The 17,379-nt window shown below is 47.4% G+C and overlaps 1 protein-coding gene across 7 annotated transcripts in view; it reads left to right on the top strand.

Moving 5' to 3' along the window:
• DNAJB2 (DnaJ heat shock protein family (Hsp40) member B2) overlaps window positions 1-17,379 on the top strand; it is a 628,983-nt gene that overhangs the window by 326,147 nt on the left and 285,457 nt on the right. The gene's annotated exons all lie outside the window — the stretch shown is intronic.

Raw genomic sequence — 17,379 nt, 5'->3', positions numbered from 1 at the left:
ATCTTACATTTGTTTAGCGCCTCCTGACATAGTTTATGGCTTTGAAGCACTTTGCGTATGATGGAACATTCAGAAGTGGTAGGGAGAAGAAAAGTTGGGTAGATTGTTGGGATGAGGGCGAGGGATGGAGGATGTGCACAGGAAGGCATGATAACGAAAAGGTGGACAAGCTATGTGTACAATTGGACCAAATGTATCGTGGGACTGAACTGTAGTCTATGTGGAGAAGCACCAAGAGTAGATATAGCTAGAAAGATGTTCTCTGTGCAAGGGGGACATTTCTGGAAATTTCTCACTGTATGGTGAGCCTGGGCATGTAGAAGCCCTGCCCAAGAAAATGCGTGCAGTAAAGCCATCCTGCTTACTTCCCTAGGCCCTGTGAAGGTATCATGAAGTAAAACCCAGGCAACAGATTCCCTTTTTTTTATAAAATCTATGGTTTATTTCTTGATTGTCAGGACGCAGTCAGGCTTAACTTGCCCTATTTCCCTACCTAAAGAAACCTACGGATTGTCTGTCATAAAGTTCAACTCAATAGTCTCTGTGTCCAAAACCTATACTTGCTCTCACAACCAGGGCTCAAGTCGAGGGTACACGCGGGGAGACGGAGTCCACCCACTTTATTCAGAGGGTGGACTCAGTCCCCCCAGCTAAAATAAGAAACATTGAATGTCCTCTTTAACTTTATGATTTAAAGCTGACCTCTGGGGTGAAACCAGTCTTCAGGTGTGTATGCAGGACACTTCACCACTGCACTATATAACCTAGTGGAATATAACAACACACAGCGAGTAGAGCGCTCGCTTTGACATCTGTGCAGAGCTTGCTAACGCAGGTTCGAATCCCGGCAGGGCCAAACTCAGCCTTTCATCCTTCTGAGGTCGATAAATGAGCACCACACACCGTGGGTAATAATAAGCAGCGCTCACATACCTGAGGGTTCGTAGCGCTATATAAATGCTATATTATTATTATTATTACTACTACTAAAGGTGAAATGTCTCATTTTGGTACTGCATATCCTAGGAAAACATTTGTATTGGTTCTTGGAGTTTAAAACGTGCTCACCGTTACACGTTTTCAAAAACACTATTAGAATCAAATATCCTCTCTTGGTTTTGTGTGTTGATTTTATGAAAGGCAAATGCCATTCGTCCTGTGCAATTTGGGTGGTTATGCAAACCCAATTTAATGAACTGTGCATATTTCACCTTGATATGCTAATTTCTGGTGGTGTCACATCCCATTGTGTGTGTTGAGTACCCCCACTTCAATTTTTAGGACTTGACCCCTGCTCACAACTAAAGACATACAATGTGTAGGGAGGTCAGCAACCAAAGAAAGTGTTCAAAATAAAGTTCTAGTCTCTTCCAGCTCCTGGCTTGCTTCCAGCTTCCTCTTCCCCAAGTTCAAAACAGTTCCAAATGGCCTTGGGGGTTCCCTTCCCCAACTTCAACAGAGCTTCAAGATCTCAGCGATCCCTTCACCAAGAAGGCAGCGCTCTTGGCTTCGAATTCACAATCCGTTCAACTTTCTCGCAACACTGATTTCAAATCCGCTTTGTAATCTTTCAGGCTTTCAGTACTTCACTTGACTTTTCTTTTAGTCACTTGTAACACTTTTAGGCAAAACAACTTCAGGCTCTTGACTTTCCCTGGTTCACTCCAAGTAGGGGTCACTTTTTTTTTTGTTTCATTTTTTTATTAAGATTTTAACAATCAATAAATAAACCAAAACTGTTTTGATCATCGTTGCATTATTCCATTAACTCACATAACCCCCAATTCGCCTCCCACCCCCCTACTTCGTTCCACCTTTTGTTCTAGGGTTCCACCAATACATCCGCCGATTGCGGACTCCCTGCTTTGTCTGCAGTACTATTGTCCAAAGTCGAGGGTAGCAACGACACTGTTGCCACCCACTGTTGCAGGTCTTCGCTTCAGTCTAGGCTCTGTTCTCGGAGTGCATTCTCCCATGCTCCCGTTTCCGCTGCCACCCAATTTCGAAGGTCCTCCCACCACTGTGCCACACTTGGACTCCTGGCGTTTTTCCACCCCATGGCTATGCGTCTCTTTGCAAGAATGTACATTAAATCTTTCAGTTTGTTCAATGGCTTATTCTTTCGGCTCCTCTTGTATCTGCCCAGGATGCATGCTGCTGGGGTTTGTATGTCTAGAACTATGTCCTCCACTTCCACCTTTACAGCTATCTGTGTCCAGTAGGCTTGTATCACTGGACATCCCCAAAACATACGAGTCATTCCCGCTCTAGGTTCATTACATTTAGAGCATTCCTTGGTTCCTGCCCCTTTGAACCTGGAGATCACTTCAGGTGTGCGGTACGCTCTGTTGATGATGTAAAATTGTATGAGCTGCAATCTGGCATTCCTGGATACCTTCTTGTGATACTGGGTTATGGTTCCCCATGTTTCGTCTTCAAACTCTAAGCCCAGTTCCTGCTCCCATTTCGCTTTGCTTCTGAGCTCGTCATTGGTTGTGGTATTCATTAGTGTTTCGTAGAGCCTCGAGATTTCATGGCCCCCTTCTGCAACACTCAACAAGCTTTCAATGTTCTCATGTTCTGTTGTTTGGTTGCCTATATCCGGCCATCTTATCCTGAGCTCCCTTATCACTGCTCTGTGGAGCAGAAACTGCTCAGTAGGCAGGCCCGTGGTCTTGTGCAGTTCAGAGAATGTCAGGGTTCCCTGGTCGTTCAGCAGATCTCCCACTGTAGCGTCTCCGCAAGGCTCCCATCTGTTTCTTACTTCCCTTTGTCCCCAGGGTCTACACGCCATGATCGCCGTGACGGGGATCAGCGGGGAGATTGGGTCTGTTATCTTCAAAGCATTACATGTCCGTCTCCAGAGCTGAACTCTGAGTTTCGCCAAGTAGGGGTAGTTTGGAGTTAGTTTCTGCGGGGTCCAGAGTAGGTCCCTTAGGAGCAGCCGTGGGAAGGCCGGCTGCAAGAGCCGGGTGTCTTCCGTAATCTCTTCAGCCATCCAGTTCACCACATGTCGCAGTTGTCCTGCCAAGTAATACAGTTCAAAATTAGGTATTTTCGGGCCTCCTTTTTCTTAGGGCCTTTGCATCACCTGCAGTGCAACTCTGTGCCTACCCTCCCTCCACAGGAACCCTCTGCAGAGTTTATCTAGGTCCCTAAAGAACCGTGGTGGAACGTTGTATGGGACGTTACTAAAGCAGTGTAACAGTTGTGGTAATGCCACCATCTTGAGGAGTCCAGCCCTACCCGCCACCGACAGTGGTAATTTGCTCCAGAAGACCATTGATCTCTCCAGGCTCTCCCGGGCTTTTATCGTGTTGAGTGCCTGTTCAGTTTCCGGGTTGCGATGGATAGTTATTACCAGGTATTTAAAGGAGGTGGCTTTCCACTGAAAGGCCATGATCGGGAGTTTTTCAATATTAACTTCACCTTGGGCAGCTAGGAGAAGGAGACATGATTTTTCCTTATTAATTTGAATCCCTGTGTACTTCTGGAACCCATCTAATGTCTCTAATATGTATGGCAGTATTTGTTCTGGGTTGTTCAGGTATAATAGCGTGTCATCGGCATACATCGACACCAAGTGGGTCACTCCATCTACTACTACTATGCCGCCGTCGCCATATTCCTGCCTTAGATTTGCAGCCACTGGTTCCGTAGCTATGATGTATAACATGTGAGACAGAGGGCAGCCTTGCCGCGTTCCCCTATATAGTTGCCATTTGTCCGAGAATGTTTTCCCGGTGCACAATCTCGCCATAGGGCTTGTGTATATAAATATGGTCCATTTTAAGAAAACGGGCCCTATCCCCATTTTCGTCATGGTAGCGTACAACCAGGTCCACCAAACTGAATCAAAAGCCTTAGTGGCATCGAGACGCCACAGCACATTCGTCGGTCCAGTAACTAGTGCTGTATATGATGTGGTGTAGTCTACGCAGGTTTTCAGAGATAGTCCGCCCTGGAACATACCCCACCTGGTTTTGGTGGATCAATAAGGGGATGACTTTACGCAGTCTCCTTGCTAGGAGTGCCGTTAATATTTAGTTGTCTAGATTTAACATAGACAACTGTCGATATGAGCCGCAATTCTCCCCATCCCTCCAGGGTTTCAATAGCGGGATGATAACCGCTTCCCTCATGGATTCTGGGAGTGTCCCCACCTCATATGCCTCATTATATACTCCAGCTAGGAGTGGTGCCAGTATTTCATCATATGCCTTGTAAAACTCCCCTGGGAGCCCGTTTTCCCAGACGGTAATGATCTAATAGTGGCCAGGACCTCCTCAGGGGTTGCTGTGTCATCTAGGGCTTCTGCCATTTGTGCATCCAGCTTAGGCAGTTTAATGATGTCCAGGACATCTTCTTCTATTTCTTTGTCTGTGGCCGAAGGAGTGCTAGCGTAGAGGTCCTGGTAAAAAGCAGAGAAGGTCGAATTTATTTTGCTTGTGTGTGCACTACCTTGCCCTTTGAGTTACGGACTTGGCATATGGGTGTCCTAGGGGCCTCCCGCTTGTATAGCCAAGCTAAAAGTTTACCTGGTTTATCCCCAAGGGCATGGCTCCTTTCGAGATGTTTTTTCTAACTAAGCTTACTCAGTTGTTCCCAATATGTTAGGCATGCTTGTCTAAGGCCAACTTCCTTTGGCAGGTGTTCTGGGTTTGATTTCGCTCTTGATTCTAATTCTCTTAGTTCCCCCTCAGTGCGCGTTAAGGTGGTTTCAATGGATCTTTGGGCTCCCCCTATTGCAGCAATCATTTCCCCCCTTTCTAAGACCTTGTATGCTTCCCACGCTGTGCCCACGTATCTTACACTGTTATCATTTATCTGCCAGTAGTCCTGTGTGCATTTTTCGATCTGTCCTCGAAAGGCTGCGTCCAGCAGGGCTTCACTTCTCAGCCTCCACGGTGGTATGGGGGACCTGGCTGCAGTCACCGTCCAGGTAGTGTCATGATTCCTGCCCCTCATGTCCCCAGCCCTCCAAGATGTCAGGCTGGAGCCAGGCCACGATCACCTACATGGCCCTCAAGGGCCTCTCCATCCCTCCAAAGACCCACTTGGAGTCAGACTTGGCGCTTGTGGCACCAGACTCACTCACTCCCATAGGATAACATTGGGGATTGGACTTGTAGTGCATTGATGGGGACAAGATGGATGCCCCCACATATTTCGGTTCCCAGAACTGCATGTGTGGTCTAGTCTTTTGGGTGTGGTTCAAACCAGAGACACCTGGGATACCCAGAGACTATTTAAGCCACGCCCAGGCTGAGAAACATGCTTTGTGTTTTCTGCACCTGCAGCGTGACACTCACCGTGTTCGGATCGGTCTCCAGTAGGCCTGCATCCTTCTTCTGCGCTCAGCTCCTGCAAGAACAAGAACACCGTTAGGAACAGCCTTACCTTGCGGTGCTTCTGCCCATCATTCATCGCTCCTTCTGTTCTGCGGGCATCTTCGGCGGTGTCATTCCCATCCCAGAACGCCGCTTCCTAAGGAAAAGGGAAAAGAACAGAAAAAAGACATTAGTAAGCATTCAGCAAACCTTTGCTTATTTTTAAAGACTGTACAAGCTTCAAACGCTTACCTGAATCCCAGCCGCTCTGGGGGAACTCTGTCTCCGGAAATTCTCATCAATCTGCAAGAGGGAAAAGACACTCCATGTTAGCGTGGAAACATCTAGAGGTGCCGCATACTGTGCTTACTCACCGCATTTCTTCTTCATAACCGGCATCCACGCTGAAAACGTTGCGGCACCTAAAAGACACAGAAAAAGAACTCAGTTCAATACAAATACGAAAGGGTCACATCACGCTCTCACTCACCTTCAGCGCTACTCATCTCAGCAGCATGTCGCCATCCCCGGGCGCCGGCCATCATCTAAGGAAGGAAAGGAACCAAGTTAGAGAACTGTTCAAAAGACTCATTATACTTACCTGTCAGACTCTTGCCAGTGAAGGAACTAGGCAGCAACGAGCCTGCATCAATCAACGCGCCCCTGTGCTGAAAGCAGGACGGAGAGCACACTTTCCAAGAAAACAAGGTGAGCTGTGGATCAAAGGGAAGGGTTGGACCCCGGGGAAGAAGGGGTTCAAGCACACAGAGACAATATGGAGTTAAACTCTACCAATCCTGTGTTTCTGGCCCAGTCTCCAGTCGAGTAGACTCCAGGGAAGGGTTCAAGATCGTAAGAGGTCAGAACAGGCTGAGTGACGTCCCCGTGGATACCAGGTGAGTGTTACAGGTAGTCAAGAGTGGGGTGTAATCTGATAGTACTCTAGCCAAGTAAAATGTATCCTCAAACCTGTCTTGTTGCTCCTCCCTGACGAATATGTAGTCTAGTCTAGTGTAGACAGCATGCGGTGGTGAATAAAATGAGCATTCTCTGGTATCTGGATGCTGCTCTCTCCATAGGTCTTTTAGCCTAAATTGTTGAGCTAATGTTGCGAGGATTTTAGCTGGAGGGGATGGGCGTGCGTGTTTATGATATGATATGGCATTTGTAACTCGCCTATACACAAGTGTTTCAAGGCGCGATGAGGCAGGGGGGGGGAACAAGGGGAGACAGACAACGATCCTACTAGGCCAGGTGTCATTCAGATCGCACAAGTGCAAGGGTAGAGGGGACTGGGAAAATTGCAAGGGGAAGGGGAGAGGGGAAAAGTGCTGTACATGGTTAGTTGTCAGATCTATCTTTTGTGGGTCCATTGTGCATTTATGATACCCTCCCCATATCAGGGTGCTATCTCCAAAGGGACTCCTCCGTTTATATAGTGGATGGAAAAAAACAGTGGTGTTGTGATTAGGAGTGCAAGTATTGATTACGCAGATCTCTTTCCACTCTATCGTGCCGTGTAACAAGGCCATCCTTCCTTCGTCATCAGTTTTTGTGGTGATAATTTTAAGCGGGATAGTTGGGTCTACTGATATCCAGACCCCCCTGGCGTCGGTGGAATATGCAGAGCCTATCAGTGTACCTCTCCAGCATCTAGTTAATGCAGCTTGCTTACTTGCATCTAGATGGGTCTCCTACAGCAGGGCGATTCCACCCTTGTTAAGCCTGATGTGGGTTTGGATTCGGCGCTGCTTGAGGAAACTTTTCATACCTCTGAGGTTCCACGTCACAATCTTGATCTTGTTAGCCATGGCATTTGATGGTCTGTTTGTTCTTGTGTGTGGCACCTCTAGCGCCACCCCCTCTTGTTGCAACCTTTTGTTAAGCTCTAGGTGGTTCCTTCTGTGTTTCCATCATTTCCCTCTGTCTGCCAACTCCCATTTGCCCTCTCACCCTCAACTTTGAAATCCCAAATAACAAACTTTGTCCAGCGAAGTTTCCCCAGTTATGACTATCCCGTTTCTGCTCCATTCGACATTGTCTTTGTCTCCTGGTGCCCTACAGGCGGGCTAACAGTACCCAAATAACTTCCGGGGTTTAAGAGGTTCGCTGCAGTCTGCTCCTATGAGGAAGCAGGCTATCTCTGGTTGCTCTTGGAGCTGATCAATCCGCTATGCTAAGTGTGTGTTCCATCTGTTTCCTGTGTGTTCCAGTCCGTCTTGTGTGATAGGTGGACTAGGCTTGTCTGTATCTTCACTGGGCAGTTCTCAACGTTCCCCGCGTTCTTTTGGTTCGAGATCCTGGATTTGCTTCCCGTCCATCCATTCCCTGGCTTTGGCCGGCGTCTCAAAGAGCAGCGTCTTGTTATTGTGCAGTACTTTAAGTCTTGCCTGGGTAAAGGAGCATATAGCGTAGACCAGCTTTTTTCAACCTGGCTTTCGTATAAATGAATTGTGCCCTTTTCATTTGCACTTGGAAGGTATAATCCAGTTATATGGCGACCTTCGCTGAATTTCTTTCAATCTTACCTCCCATTCTCGAAAAAGTCAGAATTGTTTCTCTGTCCTTGTAATAAAGCACTTTGGCTATGACTTGCGCTCCTGGTGGCGGTCGTTTGGTGAGGGAGCGGTGAGCCTGTTCGATAGTGAAGCCCTGTGACCGTTTCTGCGCTCCAATCTCTTGTATTAGTAGGTTCTCCACATAGTTAATGGGGTCCGTTCCCTCGATGCCCTCTGGCAGGCCCAAAATGCTGATGTTATTTCTGCACGCTCTTCCTTCTGCCTCTTCAGCCCTGTCTTCTAAGTGCTTCACTTTCTGTGCCAGTTCTTCCACGTCTTTCAGGGGCTGTGTTTTGGCCTCTGAGTTTTCGCGAGGTCGGGTTTCAAGCTCATCTGTCCTTCCTGAAAGATTACAGACATCCTGTCTCAGTAGGCCCAGGTCTATGGCCACATCATCTATTTTGTTCTCCATGGCTGTCTGTAGTGTTTTGATGGCCTCTAGTATCTGTGCGTTGCCTGGTTCCGCTGTTACCTCTGTAGTTCCAGGGAACGCCATCTCAGCACCTACTGGGACGGCTTCAGATCTTGGCAGCCCCCCGACCGTGAAAGTTTCCATAGTGATCTTTTTTTGCCTGGCTTTCGGCCCCTTTCGTGGTCATTTTCTCCAGGCCGAGGGGTTTTTGTGGGTCCCGACTTAGGGCTGTATGTTCTTTTCCGGATATTTTGCCGTCCAGCTGTGTCGCTGTATTCTTGCGCTTGTCGTGGGTGCTGCCCAAGTAGGGCCCCTTGGACATCACCTCTCATGACACTTCTGGACCTGATGTTGTTTTCAATGCGGGTGTTAGTTTTTAGATCCCAGGTTCAGTTGTTGTGCCTGGGGGAGTCTCCTAGTGCGCGCCAAAAGCTATCTGCACCTTCTTTGCAGGGCTTCCTTGTGTATGTGTAATGCAGGCGTGGGGCAACCAGTTCAAGCTCTCCTCTCCAGCCCAACGGGAGACCTCGCAGTAGTGTGAGTTCCTCTCGTGCCGGTTATCACACTCTTAAGTGTCCCGTGTGCCCCTCAGCCTGTGTAGCGCTGCGGTTTAGCCGGCTCCTTCACCAGTTCATCCTCCTCCTTTTGCCCACCTTTGGCTGTAGTTCGGATCTTTCTTGTCCCTGTTATGCCCTGTAGAGCTTCTGTGTTATTCAGCTCCACACAGGAGCTGTCAGTTTCTTTGCACAATTGTCAGGGTCTCCTTTGTGCATTGCCCGGTAGGGGGGAGACGCGTATGTGTTTAAGTCGCTCTCGCTCCTCACCTCTTGTGGGTAACTCTGCTTGGCTTCTCCTTGTATGCGTGTCCCCAAATTGCCACTGCTCTGTGTGTATTAACTTTATCGATTTTCTTCAGTCGGGGGCTTGTTGCACTCTGTTGCTGGGTCTCCTGTGCTCCTTCCCCTCCGTGTTACTTCTCCAGGTTTTGTTCTTGGGCTGGTACGGCGCCACAGTGAGCTACTGGCAGGTCCACGTCTGCGTTCAGAGGCTCCCCTTCAAAGCTCTACACCATTGTCTTCTGCAGTGGTTTAGTTGCAGTTTGACAGCTGTATGCCAGCCGTCGGTTGATCACATTAGTCGTGCCTCCCCCCCACCCTCAGCACCGTGGGCTTTGGAGAGGCAGCGCACTTCCTTGGCGAGGGTTGTGGGTCGTGGGCATGGACTCTTCCCACTTCCCTCTATCCTCCGATTGTGTTGCGTGGCACGTATCTGTTTTCCTGGTGCTCATCGGGTTTCACACTGCGTATGGGCTCCTTGTCCTCTGGGGCTGTTTCCCTCTTCGGCAGCTGACTCGCTATTGTTTGGCAAAGGGGAGGGGGGCTGCTCCAGTCGCTCTGTCCACCCCACACGCTTCGGCTCACCCTAGGGACGCCTCGTTTAGCACCCTGGGTTCCCGTTATCCCTGTCGGGTTCCCTGCTCCGTTGACTCCTGTCACCCGCGCTCCTGCCTTTTGTCACTGGGTTTGCTTCTGCTGCAGTGCCCAGTGGGGCACCTGGGGGCCAGGGGAGTCAGGGGTTGCCTGCTGCCATTCCTCAGGGGTTGGGTTCTCACTCACCGTGAGGCACCCCACCCGCCCGCTCCAGACCGCTGCTCACCTCGCTCCCTCGGTAGTCCCGACAGCTGGTCTTGGCACCTCCGTTCTCTGTTTCGGCTTACCAGCCTCTATGCCGCCGCTTTTCTTCAGTGTCTGTTTCGCACTCTGCTCAGGCGTTACCTGTCCAGTCCTCTTCGCTCGTCGTCGCTCTGGCCGTGGGTACGCAGCTCTACTCCGCTGCTTGGTCCAGCCGCGTCTCACCAGTAGGGTCCTTGGATCGCTGTTGCCGTGCCGTTCAGTCGCCTGTCTCCACTCCCATCTTCCGGCTCGGCGGCCCCCTCCGCTGTAGTGTGTTCGGCCACTATCCTGCTTCCGGACCTTCCATCAGCCTGTCCAGTCCCAACAGCTCTCTGCGCAGTTGTCCGGGTCTATCTCTGCTACGCCATCATCATTGCGCGCGCTACGGCCGCCATTTTCGTCCTTCTTCCCCGCTGGCGAGTCTTCAGGCATTCTTCACCAAGTTGAGTGTTTCACTTTGCGAAACTTCAGTCGCGGCGCCCCGATGTCCTGCGCTATGTTTGGGCAGTCGATCGGGCGTCTTAATCAGCAGTTTGGCTTATGATTCCAGCATATCATTAACACATCTTGCGGACCTCCCGAAGAGTGCGTCTCCCTCACATGGCAGTTAGGCCACGCTCCCCCAAGTAGGGGTTACTTAGTCTAGCCACAGTTGTCGGTCCACCCATCAAAGGTCACGCTACCAATAACCCTGGGCACTTTATAATGTTCATTGACTCTCATGGACCTTCTTGCCAACACAGGATTTCCTTTACGGCCTCCTTGTCATTCGTCCATATGCACTTTTGTTTCACTTTAACCGTCTTTTAACTCGGCTAACACGCAACTTTCACAAATTTCACTTTGTGGAATTTCTCCACATCACCACCTTGCTTTCACACTATCCAATAGTGCTTAACATTTACTTTCCATTGACTTCACAAGCTCTCATTACTGACTTTCACTTGGATTACATTTCACATTGTTCATAAAGGTTTTTTTTAACTGGTTTTCTATCTGTTCAAAATGCACATTACTTTCTTCTTACTCGTGCATTATTTCACATCTTTTGCATATCTTTTCCTTAGTTTGGTATTCAATAAAATCATTGTGTGTTGCAACTTGTTCGGTATTCAATATTGTCCATTTGGTCACCAGACCCATTCATGACATTCTTTCACTCGATCAGCATATTCCTTTGCCCACACCAAGCCCCTGGAGCGCCCCGGCCTGAGTTATCCCTCTCTGTCACTCACCGATGTACGGCCGCTTCGTCTGTGTGCTTTTGCTTTCCGCTCAGGCTCCCGCTAACTCCCTTTCTCTCTCTCTCCGGGAGCTCTGGTGAGCAATGCTTGCCGCTTCAGAACTTTCCTGATGCTGTCGGCGGCTTGCAGTAGACTTGTGTCCCCCAACTCCAGTGGGGAACATGCAGCTCAGGTGTCTGCAGTGCCTTTGACTCTCTCACAGCCCTTTCTGCCCTCAGCATCTTTCCTTCTCTCCTGCAACAGTCGGCGTCCTTTTCACCGGCCCCTCTCCTGCCTGCTCCGCATCGGCTTGCAGCCTCCTCCTTTTCAGGTGGATTCCGCTCCCTTCTAGGTGGTCTCCCCTTGTATGCACCTGTAGCCCCTCATTTGGCTGCAGATGCAAGTCCTTTGCCTGACCATAATTACTTTTGTCAATGGGACATGCCTGACCATTATAGTGATATTCCTCGTCCCAAAGTGGTCTGCACATATGAAAGTGTGCATTACTCATAGTTGCCTCTTCCCAGTCTTAACGGGGTATGAATATGGGACAGTTGGTGTATGTGACATTGGGAAAGACTGGTAATAACCTACAAAGGCAAAAGGAGGGTAGGGTGTATTCTGACAAGGGAAAGGAGGATACCATACCTCACCTAAAGGCATCTCTCACGTCCGCATCCCATCCCAAAATAACATTCCACCCAGGTGATCCTCCCTCACATATACAACCCCTAGGGTCGGGATCCAAAAGCGATGGCCCTTCCCTGGGCACCTGAGAGGAAGACCCAAGGGGAGTAGATGGGAGCATGCCCTCAGGTTCCTCACAGCGCCCAACATAATTTTGGAGGGGGTTATATGTTGGATATCCACATTTGCCAAGTTTGTAAAAGCTCCCTGTAAAACTCACTTTTTTTGTTGGTGTCCTCGTGTCATGGTTAACAAAATCCTAGTTTTATGCGCAAAGTGCTTATGGCCATACCTTAAGCCTTCCAAAGTGTCATAGTGGGCCAAAGCATGTTGAAGACCATGCCCAAGAAAACACAACATTGAAAGGCCCTCTGCTATTCCCCTAAGCCACAAACTGCCAGGTTCTATATATGGGCAAGCTGGAAGGAAATATTGGCACACGGGTGGCGTTTCGACCACAGCTTCATCGGGCGCAGAAGACCAGCCCGCAATTCCTGGAGGTTCCGGAGTCCGCATAGGGCGCTTAAGGTAATGGTTATATTGGTGTGTGAGGCAGGAATCATCCACTAACGCTGAGTGATTATGGGAGTCAATTTACATAATCCAGCCTTTGACTAGCCTTCTCACCGTGTGCTGCAGTTACGGTGTACTGATAGAGGGCATCATGTGAATGTTGGGCCAAACGGGGGTGTATGGTGTAGTAAACAGATTAGATTTCGAGGTCTACCTTCTGTTTTTTTTGTTGCACTTGTTTTAGGGGGTTGCTACCTGGTGTCACATAGTTGCCCCCCCACTCCTCCTCCATTCCTTTTTTGATGAAGAGGTGTTCTGTATTGGTCAGAGGGAGGACCATTTGGGTGCTTTTCGTGGGAGAGTGATGGCTAATTCTTTGAAAAAACTGGTGGCTATTTATTTGAGCTTCTGGGCAGAGTGATTAGGGACTCAAAGCATGTGATGGGCTCCGCGTTGGTCAGACTATTGAGTCTTCGACAGTCCTGGTGAGCATAAGCATGTTGAAGTGCTTTCAAGAAAACACGGATGGCAAAGCTCTGCATACTTCCCTAGTTTTCCCAACAATGTTTGGGACATACTCAGGTCCATACCATATCCTCTGTGGAAGCTGCTGAACACCGCTTTTCCCCTTGTAATGCTTTACCGCCAGGAATATCCGTGACTACTGGGTACAGGTCACCCCGAAGTGAAAGGGGAACTGGATAAAAAAAGACACCAGTTTCACTTCTCTTCAATTTGTATTGGGTACCTGTTTGGAAAGAAGAAATAATACACATGTAAGCTCACTTTCTTCCTTAACCCTCTTTTCCTATTCTTCCCTCCCCTATTCTCCTTGCCATACCTGTAACTCCCCAGCTAGTGCCTTGAGGAGAAGCTCTTGTTAAATCTGAAACTGGAAGATTAAAGTCCATCCTCCTTAATATTCTGTCTTTTCCTTCTGCTATTAACCTACTCTCTAAATTCCTACTTAATATTTAATATGTACTACCTATATTGAGTGCAGTAATATAACCTAACTCATAAACACATATTTAGTACTACTTCTCTTCTACTGCTTTAGTTCCTTAACTCCTTGGTCTCGTGAAACTGCCTTAACCTAGCCACTGTAACGCTGTCTTTTTATATTAAACGCTGAACTCTAAACTGGTGTAACTATTTACAGTACTGTCTTCACCTCACAGTTTATATGCCTACCCAGAAGGAAACATATCACTATTACTTCTAATATATGAAATAGTAACATGAATCTACTGCTTTATGATGGGATACTAGTTTAAAACATTGCTTTTAAAATAATTTGCTAATTGTAACGCTCCCACCGGTTAGCCAATGAATTGCTCCTTCTCCTGCTTTCCAAGACTTCCAAGTCTCTCCTATACTGCCTCGTGTTTCTTGTAATTTCTTCTGAAGGTCACTTAAAAAAGGAGCTTATGAATAACTTGATGCTTCAGGTTCTATAATGAAGGGGAGTTTTGAATGTCCTGCCCACTCTGCAGTGCCTTCCCAAGATTCCAACTCCTCATCTTAGTTTGGAAAGGTCTCAGATGTCGGGATGTAAGAGTTAAGGAGATGAATAACCAATACAACTGCCCAACCTCCTTTACTCCACAGACCCTTGTAAGTATGGAAACATCTCCCAAGCCTATGGACCATGAAAGGGATGCATATCAGAAGTCCGAATTTCCCAATTTTTACAATGACTCCCTGAAAAGTGAGTTAAAACAGACAGCTTGGATTTATTTGAGGGCAGGGGGAGTCCTCAGTAATGTCATGGTTACCATAATGTATTTATTTTCATTTTTCTCCTCTCCAAAGCCCTCGGCTGATAATTGTATAGGGTTCCTCATCAGAGAAGGTCTGTCGATCTCAAAGTTGTGCAGTAAAGTGATGTTACCAAATATTAGTCATCCCAGTAAAACAAATTGACGTGAGCTAAAATTGTATGTTCAGAGTATGTGAATTGAATTGTTTAAAAAATATGTTAAGATACCACACCTGATGCGTTAAATTCTTTGGGGACAATCTGAGAAGACCCTGTAAGGTCTGTGCTTACCTCTCCTGCGGAGGTTGATGAATCCTACTAGCTTCTTTGAGGCTGTCGTAGCTGCAGCCTTCTAAATTCCTACAGCAGATTAGACCCCTCAGTGGGTGGGTGGGGGTGGGGCGGAGAGTGGACAAAATAACAAACTACAAGAGCTCTGCTTACATGTTTTCAATCTTCTGGATATCTCTGACGCGCCCTGGGTATCCATAATTAAACATGAATATTTAGTGCACCTTAAACATCTGCATTTATATAAGCCACTACTCTCAGTATACTGTATTATTGCATCCCTTGTTGCTTCCTCAAACTGCTAGAAGGCTATAGATGCCAATCTTTGGTGTCCGCAAATGTCTCCATAGTCCCCATGATTGTGGAGAATTTTCAGGAAAATATATAATCTTGAAGCAGGAATCTCCTTGCTTGCTGTCGTAATGTCTGGGTCCAGCACTATTTTAATGCACTTACTTTAAATCACATCACTGGGCTTCTTAAATAGTTTGTCTTGCCTTCACTGCACTTCCATGCTTAAATATCCATCACTATCCTTCACGCGCTTATTAAATAAATTAATCTTGCCTTCACTGCGTTTCAAACGCACGTTGCTGCTCGTGTACTTCGGTAAGGTGTTACTTTTTTCATAAATGCATTCCTGTACGCATGTTCCTTCGTCACAGGGTGCTTTCCTCTAGACTTGCCAGGGCCTGAAGGACACACCACAGAAAAGCTTATTCATGGGTGAACTAAGCACTGCAATTATAAAAAGTGCTGGCAGAGACAGTGATGCGCTCTGCTCTCTCACAAAATGCTAGTAAAGACCAAATGCCCCTTCTTTCACTGTCTGCGGCCCGATGCTTGAAAGCTGCTCACATGCCTGCTGCCGTCTCGCGCTACCCCACTCACCTCCACACGACTTTTCCCCATTAAATGTACAGTTTTTTCAGATTAAGTCAACCAGATTTATGTGAACTCCAGCACACTCTAATGGTAGTACTATGCTTGAATCTTCACTTTTAAGGTCAGTTACAGCTATTTATAAGAAACTGTAGAGCAATCACTTGGCTCATCTGCAGCTTGTAACCTTTACATGTAATTGAATCTTCTGTTCTTATCTCTAGCGATTCCTTCTTGAGTTATATTCTCAAAAAATGCTTAAGCTCATTTAAATGTGACTTTGTTAGTCTGTCGTGGATGAAAGGCAGTTTAGAATTCTCATGAACATTCCATTCTAGCTCATATCTGCCACTGGAACTAACCCACTCCCCTCACAGGATTTTGTTAAGGAAGAAAAAGAAACTGATTCCAACCTCTGCTCTCATTCATACCCCACCACACTCCTCAGTTCTTTGCAGTGCACCACACAGCTCCTATTCTGTGGACAGACCGTCTCTTAAGATACCTTCTCATCTCAGACCTGACAGACTCCTGATGTTTCAGACTACTTCAAAAAGATTGCAAAGACAATGGGCCTCATTACGACCCAGGCGGTCCGGAAATAACGGTGGCGGTAAACCCGCCGCCACTGTTGTTTCCGGACCGCCTGAGTCCGACCCCTGCAGACGGGAGGTGATGTTCCCGCCAGGTCTGACCTGGCGGGTTTAACACCTCCCGCATGCAGGTGGACGAGGAAACACCGGCAGCATTACGAGATGCTGCCGGTGTTTCCATGATCCCCATTTCCATCGAGTCCCATAGGACTCAATGGGAATGGGGATTTACACCATTCCGCCTCCGTGATTCCTGGAAAACCGGGGTTGTAATGCCCCGCTAATTCCGGTAATCACTGAGGCGGAATGGTAATACGAGTCCGGCGTTAACCAGGCAGTTTTACCGCCTCGGTTAACGCCGGACTCGTAATGAGACCCAATGTATCCTTTACAGAATGAAGTTCCACAACTGCAGCTAAACCAACCTTGCAGGATTTCATCTGTATAGGATATAAGGTAGAGAAAAATAAAAATATTTTAGCAGCCCATGACACAAACATGAATTCATGCTTCGCCAGTGCCCAGTTAAAGAAATCCAAGTATTTTATATAGTGCTTTCATATAAAGGTTTTTGTGGGTGCCTGAATTGTTGGTAGGTTAACATGCTAGGGTGTCAAAAGCTCAAACTAGTGCATCCAATCAGTGACTGATTGGGGAGAGAGGCAGAATTAATATGTTAATCTGTGACAGTGGGGTCCTCGTTAGAGTGGCAGCCAGTGTAGATCATAGGTTAAATTGACCAGATTTCTAAACCAGATCAGAGCTGCAAAAAGTAGCCTAACGAAGAGTCTCTTAGTAATTTGTCTTGCTGTCCACTGACAAACTTGAGTGTCTTGAGACTGATCTGGCCCTTTCCCATCCAAGACTTGTGCTTCGGGCATTAAGAATGTACATGAGAGGTATTGGTGCTCAATGGGACAACCTCCCAATTCATGGAATATTCACTCTGCATCCTGGTGCATAGACTTCAATACTGTACCAGTCATTTTTGTGAAGATTCCCTATAGAATGGACCAAGAACAGTTTGGTTGTCTGTAGACTGAGGGCCACTACGATCTAGGAAATTGCTGTGATGTTGTCCTTGCAGATCCGCACTTTAAAAGACTTTTTTTGCACTCTGTTAAGAAATTCTTTGTGTTAAGAATATAACCTTCAATTTCAAATGTTGTGCTAGGTTGCATCTAGATTTGAATAAATCATAAACCGCCATACCCTTTAAGGGTACCCCCTTTGGTACCCTGAAGAGTTTTAGAGTGGGATCTGGGTTTAGGATTGAGAAACTGAGTTCTCTGGAGGAGCTTAGAATCCATTTAATAACCAAAGGAGTTCCTTTTCCAGGAGTTTGCAGTTGGGATTATGTGGGTGTGAGGTTTGGCTGCATTAATCCCTTGTATGTGGTCAACCCCTTAGGCCAACCAACATGCAACAGAAGTGGGTCCAGAATTCTCAAAATAC

The sequence above is a fragment of the Ambystoma mexicanum genome, chromosome 9 (genome assembly GCF_040938575.1).
Source record: "Ambystoma mexicanum isolate Mex_15411 chromosome 9, UKY_AmexF1_1, whole genome shotgun sequence".
Classification (NCBI taxonomy): domain Eukaryota; kingdom Metazoa; phylum Chordata; class Amphibia; order Caudata; family Ambystomatidae; genus Ambystoma; species Ambystoma mexicanum.
The sequence above is the reverse complement of the archived record's forward strand: the minus strand, read 5'-3'. Positions and strand labels throughout refer to the sequence as shown.